We start from the raw sequence: 8236 nt of genomic DNA, 5'->3' as shown, positions 1-8236 counted from the left end.
TTAATTAAAGAAAATCCTGCAGAGTTTAAGCTTCCAACAGGGGTTAAAATAAAACTGATTTCAACAGATTATTTATACCTTTGGGTACTAGATATTCTAAATCTTTTAGGAATTATACTACTCAAGAATAACTTTACAGCTAATGAGTTTTTACTGTTTTTATTCTTAGAAGCTTTGAAGGTTATTCTTTCATATACTTGACTTTTGACTTTCTTGTTTGACATTTTAAAGGAAAAAATAAGTAAATTCTATATTAAAGCAAATACTATTTTGTTGTCATAGTACACAATGCAAGTATTCATTCTTAATATTGTGTTATTAGGACTGAACTGAGGTTTTACCTGCAAAGTACCATTTGCCATTGAGGTCAGGACAGACCAAGGGTCCTCCAGAATCTCCAGAGCAGGGAGAGATACCTCCAGCATCAGAACCTGCACAGATCATACCTGGAAAGAAGTCCACTTATACCAATAATAAATTAATTCAGAAAAAAATACAAAACCTATATGTGACAGTGATTTTCAGCTTCATTGGGGGAGGGGGGACACTTATTAGAATTGACGACCTTTTATCTGTCCTCCAAATATAATTTCTATTTATTTCGCTTGTTAGTTATACCTTATTCCTGTCAATTGATTTAACATTAAATTGAAATGGGTGGGTGGGTGACTTGTTACTTGACACACCATTAGTTGTATTATGGGGGGTGTAGAACCCTTTCAAGGGCAGTGTAATGGGCGCACACACCTCTCTTTATTTTGTCAGGTGCATGGTTACACCCCCTTACCACCCTTTCTGCACATCTCTGTTTCTAATATAATGTCAATCTTATTGTAAAACATCTATTTTACATTTAAAAGTTAAGTAAAACAAAATTAGTTAACAATGAAAAATCATTTTTTCAGTATTGCTTTGAAACCGATTAATATCCGCTGGACTAAAATGTGTTCTCCACCTTAATGATAAAACTAAGCTTCTTATTACAGACAATTTTCCAAGGATTACAAATAAAAAAATAGGTAACAACAACAAATCAGTTTATTATAAGATAATAACAACAAAATCATAATAAGTAAAAATCAATTTTGGCCAGACATATCATAATTAAATCTATAAAAGAAACAGGGTGTTTTCTAAAGTTTGACCAGCAGAAAATGATGTGATATTGAAACAATCTTTGTAACAAAGTAACAGAATCTAAATGTATCTGATTGATTGTGTTTATTCAAAAGAATCATCCTTTCTTTTTTCAATATTGTATAATATGAATTCTTCTATATTTGTATTTAATATTTTAGATAAATGTTATGGGTATTTTTTAAAGAATAGTCTTCTGTGTAATATCAATGGATAAAGAATGCATTGACATATTGACAGGGAAACATTTGTCGTCAATTGGGTTGCTAATATGGACCTTTTTATTAGTCAGTTTGTTTATCAAGTATGAAGGGAGGTAATGGGGAATAGGTGGATTTGGATACTTAGAGTAGTATTTTATTAGAGTACATGAAAATCTGGTGCAATATCCAAGTAATTATATATCCATTGTTAAGCAAAATTATATAAAGCAGATTATTTTAGGATTAAACAAGGATAACATCATCCATAAAGCTCTAAAATCTGATGGTAGAACAATCAGACATTAAAAAATTTAGTGTCAGAACTTATTATGCAATATATTAATTTAAAAGCCTAAGCAAAATTAAAATTTACTCAACCAAAGAATTCTGTTTAAGAACATACTTACATTTTTTAGATGAATTATAATTATATTATTAAACACTTGTTCTTTCTAAAACCTAAATGTTATTGGAATCAGTATACAAAGTTTGAAATTGATAGCACAATTCTAGCATGTCTGTTATGTACAAACCAACCTTTATTAATAAAAAATCCTCGCTTCAAAAAAGTAATGTTGTATTTATATGAAAAAAAAGTGTTTTTTTTGTGCTGGAAACTGAACAAAGTGTCTCAAAAATCAGCCATGTGACGTCATAAAAATGAGGGAGATAAACCCCTAAAAATGAGAAGGATAAACCCTCATTTTTATTACGTCACATGTCTGATTTTTTAAACACAAGTTACTTTGTGCTGTATCCTAATTTAATGAAAATCATGTATTCTATAAAATAAATAAATGTGTTAGTAAATGTCATTTTTTATTTCTTTTACCTGTTTTGATAATTTATTGCAGCCATTTCCGTGATATTTTGCTACAAACTTATAAAAAAACTTATTAATCAAAAAGATTACTAGACAACATTAATAAAGCTAAGCACTAAAACAGTAGGACAAACGAACGTCAACACTTGTAGAGTGTGAAAACAAATCGGGTTTTTCAATGTCATTTTTTTTGTAGGTAAGATAGAGAGTTGTGACTTCATGACTTTTTTAGTTAAGTAATTATATGTCGACAAGAGTTGATCTTATAAGGATATCTGGTCTGTGTCGTTCATGGCGTCCGGTCAAAGTCGGTTAGGTGGCCCCAAATTTATAAAAAATTCTAAATAAACCCTTAACAGTTGGGGGGGGGGGGCATTGAACGCCCCCACCCTCCGTTTTTTTCTATCTTATTTCCTGTGTGTAAAAAATAAAGAGCCCAAACTGCGTGACTCTTTAAGTATAGATATGACACATAACTGAGAGTTGGAATTTTTTGAATATCTCCATCCTGGCGGGCACAGGATGACAGCAAACCTGGCAGGGTCATCTAGGTAAAGAGCAAAAATATTTTTTTGACTTAAACAAAGCATTTTATCTTACCCAAATACTAAAATATTCTCTAATAGTACATCCCTAAATAAAATACATGTGTTCAAGTCAATTCTAGGTTCCAGGTATGATCCTGCAGGTCCTAAACCTCCAGGTCTCCGGAAATCTTTAAAAGACTCCTGTGGCCGCAATTTTTGACTTAGAGACTTCAAATATTACACTTAAGCTTTTCTTACATGTCTACATAAGGTATTAAAATTTCATAAAGATCCGCCGCCGTTTTCCTGCCGACTGCGGCGGCTGGCAGCTGCCAAGTACAGCTGCGGCCGCTGAAATTTATATTTTTATATTTTTAATATAAAATTTAAATAAAGATAAAAATTTTCTGCCAAAAAATTGTTATTCTAGCTTCAAAAATAAGAAAATTACAGTCGTTTAAAGTTTTTAAGTAAAAAAGGACCTAAAAACAAAGGTTGTTAAATAATAGGGTGAAAGAAGCTAAAATTGACTTTGACTTGCTTAAGGTCGGAAATTCACTATCATACAGGGGACTTGCACAAAAAAATTAGCCCTCTAGCTCTAATAGGAACCGAGATAATAGGGTGGGGGGCGTTGAACGCCCCCCCCCCCCCCAACCGCTTAAGGTGCAGCAAGAGGCCCGACTGTTAAGGGTATATCTTAATTTCTTCATTATGACTTTTGTTTATAAGATAGAGACCTAAAATTTTTTTGGTGAATACTGGGATATCAATGAACATCTGAAAATAATGGTGTTATGACCGTTTGACCGCTTCCTGACTGTTTTTATGACCGATTTTATGTCCTGCTTTTAGTATCGACTTATATCATGTAAATCGTGGCTATAAGATAAAGACCTAAATTTATTTTTGGCAAAAACTGGGATATCAATGAACATCTGAGAATAGTGGTGTTATGACCGTTTGACTGTTTGACCGTTTGACCACTCCTTTACCAATTTTTGACCAATTTTTTATTTCCTACCTGTAATTTTACCGTTTGTGATTGGCCAGCCACCGAATTTCAAAACAGCTATAGACCAACCAAATTTTTTATGTAGTCTTTTATTGTGATTAGAACAGATAACAATATTAATTGGCGCCGCCAACTGCCGTTTTACTGCTGTAACCGCCGAAAATACAGCTGTTTTAATATTTAGCGGCTGGCCTCTAAAAAGCGGCTAAGGAGTGGTCTGACCGCTATGACTAGAAAAAGTAATTTTCTCAAAATATGCACATGAACCACCAGAAAAAAAATTATGTCTCTTACTGTAACAGGAGGCGAGATACAGGGAGGGGGGGGTCAAATTAGCCCCCCCACCCCGATCTATTAAGGTGGAAATTGGGGCCCGATCTGTAAAGGTTAAGGAAATACTCACATTTTTAGGACTAAATTATAGAGATCCATTGCTTGCACCCTGATATAATAGGAATCAGTATTCCATAAATTAGATGATTGGATTATAATATCAAATAAGAAATTGTTTTTGAAAAGGATAAAAAACAACATATTTTAAAAGTGTGTACAGACATCCTGTTAACAATTAAAGAGTTGCAACTATCTAATATAGGAATCACCATGCAAAGTTTGACATTTATAGGGTAATTTTAACATACTTAAACAGTAACAGACGGATTTAAAAACGGACCAACCCTAACAATAGAAAAGCTTTTTATGATTATGTGATTGCCTGGACCTGCATCAATTCAGCTTGGATATTTAGAAGTTTAAATTAGTTGAAGACATAAGTTTGATTCCGTGTTTTTATATTAATTTGCTCATTTGTATTTCTAGGTAGAGTTTGTGAATTTAGTGAAACATTCTGTTGTATCATCAATGTAAAGCATTATATAACCATTAATCTATAATACAAAGAAGCTTGATGTATGTCTGTCCGTCCGTCTGACTGTCTATCCGTATGTCATCGGTAACCTATAGGATTCTGCTCTTCAGGGAATATACCTACTAGCCCTGGGGTGTTTTTAGGCTTTTTTTTCTTGGAAGGTGGGACACCCCCAACTACCAAAAAACAAAAAATCACACACCCAATATTATTTAGGTAGGCTGTAGCAGTCCAATTTTTTAACAAATTCTATAAAGGAGGGTTGACTTCCCCTTGCCTCATAGGGCAAAACTCCTAGCGGCTAGGGGCGAAGCCGCTAGTTTTCATAAACTACGAAACTATTTTTGTCTAACAAAATTTAAAGTAAATTTGTTGCAAAAATGCTTAATTATAGGATACTGTCTTAGGAGAAACTTACATTTTTAGGATTTGATTATAACAGTGTACCTTGTTGTAATAAGAATTAGTATCAAAAAATTAATAGGATGACTATATCACATAAGATATTGTTGTTAAAAAGTGTCAAAAAGCTATTTGTTTTAAATGGTCGGTTTAATGGACTTTCTGCTAATGATTAAGAGTTGCTACGCTTCCAAAATCATGCCTAACTGTTATAGGAATCATCATGCAAAGTTTAAAATCAATAGGATAATTCCGGACTTACTGACAGACAGACCCCAAATTATGCTTTGCTTTAAAAAAAAATTGTGATTTCTTGAAAATTAATTCTTATTTTTTGTCTGATTTTAAAAATATTTTTGTTTCAAGATTCAAGGGTATTTGAAAGGGATATCACTAATGAGGGGATAGAAAAATAGCTTGCAGTGGTTTTAAGCCATTTTCTTATAAAAAATCTTCCCTGAACCTGTAGGGAAAAGCCCCTAGTTTTATCTATCTAGAGCAAGCAAGCTATCTGCTATGTATATTTACATATCATGGTAAACACTTGGTTCTCATGGCACACAAAGAAAAAGTAACCATAAAAGTATACATTTTATCATTTAAAACTACCTCTCTCTAACGTCAAACTTGAAATCTGGTTTCGCTTTTTTTTGAAAGACTTTTTTTCAAATGAAATTTTAAATTGTTAAAATATAATAAGAATAACAGTAAAACAAGGCAAGCTCTTAATCATGTAAATCCCATTTTTATCAGATCTAAGCCTTGTGATGGCTTTAGGCTATTTTGCGACTTCTTTCCGTTTTGGATATGGAACCTCTGTATGCAAGAGCCGCAGCCTCATAAAATTTAACAACATCAATAAAAGCAGAGCTTGAAATAGAAAGTCAGACAAACAAACAAAAAAGATCAAAGCAGAGGGAGGGGGGGGGATGCCAATATTTCTTGTTTTTTAAATAAACTACCCTTGACAATTATTTCTTTAAACTTTTGAAAGACTAAAATTGAAAATGTGGGAGGGGGTTGACTTCCCCTCCAACCTTCTCAATTATTAGTTGAAAGGCTTAGATACTCTTTCTTTGTACATTTGAAACTTATTTATGGTAAAAATATTAATAACATTTTATTGTCCCTTTCCTCCCTCTTTATTAAAAACAAAGTAGATCTTAGGCTAAATCATAAAACATTTTCCATAAAACTTCAGTAAAACTATGATTTTATTAACAATAATTTCAAGAACAAAAACGACATTTGAATCTAGAAATGTGTATAAATATAAAAAGGCAGACCAATTGCCTTAGGCAGTATAAGTATTATTTCTTAACTACCTCCCTCTGATTATATCTATCTATCTAAATGAGCTAAAGAGTATATCAGATAGTTTATTAATATTTCAAGTATGTTTGTCTATTAGCAGGTTTAGGAGTGGGGAAAAGGTGCTTAAAAAATACATATTTCTATATAATTCCACTAAAAAAACTACCCTTAAAACCAGAAAACTGTATAAATATAAAAAGCAGACAAATTGCCTCCCTCTGATCATTTCTATCTATCTAGATTAGTAGATAGCTAATAAGTATATATAGTTTATTAATATCTATAGTATGTTTGTCTATTGGCAGTTTTTGGATTGGGGAAAAGGTGTTTAAAAAATACATATTTCTTTATAATTCCACTGAGAAAACTACCCTTAAAACCCAAAAACTGTATAAACTTTAAAAAGCAGACAAATTGCCTCAGGCGGTGCAAGTATCTTTTCTTCAGTCCTACATTTCTACACAACTTATACATATAAGCAAAGAAGCATAGAAGTTTCTTAACTACTACCTCCATCTGATTATATCTATCTATCTAAATCAATAGATAGCAAATAAGTACATGATATTGTTTATTAATATCTCTTGTACTTATTGTCTATTGGGAAGTCTTTGGAGTTTAATACTCTTTTTGGGGGTTAAAATAACATCATGTTCCATAAAAAACTTAATGAAAAATAATAATATCTATTATTCCAAAAACTTATAAGGAAATCCTTATAATAAAGTGACAGGATGTTTGCCTGTTTGTTTGTACCAAATGATCTAACTAACTGCTGAACTGATATGGTTCTTCTTATGGGGTAACTTCTCATAGGTCCTGGGAAGATTTATAACTATTTTGGGGGTGGGTACCACCAACCCCCTATGAAAAAAAAATTATCCCCCCCCCAAAAAAACCAAACAATTGTGAAACTTTCACTTCCTAAATATTTCTACTACTTTATGTTTAATCTAATTATGATATGTTAATTTAGATCTCTGGAACACTTTGTTTGTCAAGTGGTATTAAGAGAAGGGAAATTTATTCTTGGGGGTGGGAGGGGTAAATACCAACATTTGGGGGATACATGTAAAAAATTCGCCAACCAGGGCTTTTTTTGTGGCAGGGGGGAGGGGGTAGGACTACTAAATTGCAACTAAAAATTGATAATTGAATGTAAGTATTCAACTTTTTAAAGGCGTGAGGGAGGGGGGGGGGTTGGTGGTTAATCATCCTTTTATTTAAAAGGGGGGGGGGGGGATTAATGTTTTTTGCTTCTAATTTTAATTGTGTGAAACTTAAGCTTTCCTAGAACAAAAAATGTTAAAGAAATGAATCTAACCTTTGTCAAAGATTTGTTTGTAGTTTTGTTCCAGTATTTATATAAATAAATCAATATAGGTCTTTGTATTTTAGATTTAAAAAGAAAAAGAAAAAAAATAGTTGGGGGATTTCTTTTTGAAGGGGTAGGTAATTTTTCTTTTTTTGGGGTGTCCCACACAACCTGAAAAATAACTTAAAGCCATCACAGGACCAGTATTCTCTGAAAAGTAGAGCCCAATCAGTCTGTGGTTACAGATCTTAAGCCTCAGACAGACAGACAGTCATTTTTCTACTTTCTATTATTGATAATATGAATTATTCTCAAGAATTTATAGCATTTTATATAATAAAGATCCTCTTAAAGCAAAGACAACATTTGATTCATTCTCTCCAAAGAAATTGCATAAAAATCATATGGTTAGACATTTTCCCAAAAAGCAGACATAAATGGCCTAAGGCCTAAACAACTCTTTCACATAGTCTAGTTTATGCCTTCTTAGGCCTAAGTGAAAACAAAGTTTTGTTATTATTATGTTTTACATTAGTTATATACTCAAAAGTTTTGATTTTATAAATATTTTCGGGTTTCTAATCACAAAACCTTTTTATCTGTATTCAATAAATACTAGTTGATAACAATTA

This window comes from Acartia tonsa, chromosome 9, assembly GCF_053477335.1.
Source record: "Acartia tonsa isolate MP-2025a chromosome 9, ASM5347733v1, whole genome shotgun sequence".
Classification (NCBI taxonomy): domain Eukaryota; kingdom Metazoa; phylum Arthropoda; class Copepoda; order Calanoida; family Acartiidae; genus Acartia; species Acartia tonsa.
The sequence above is the reverse complement of the archived record's forward strand: the minus strand, read 5'-3'. Positions refer to the sequence as shown.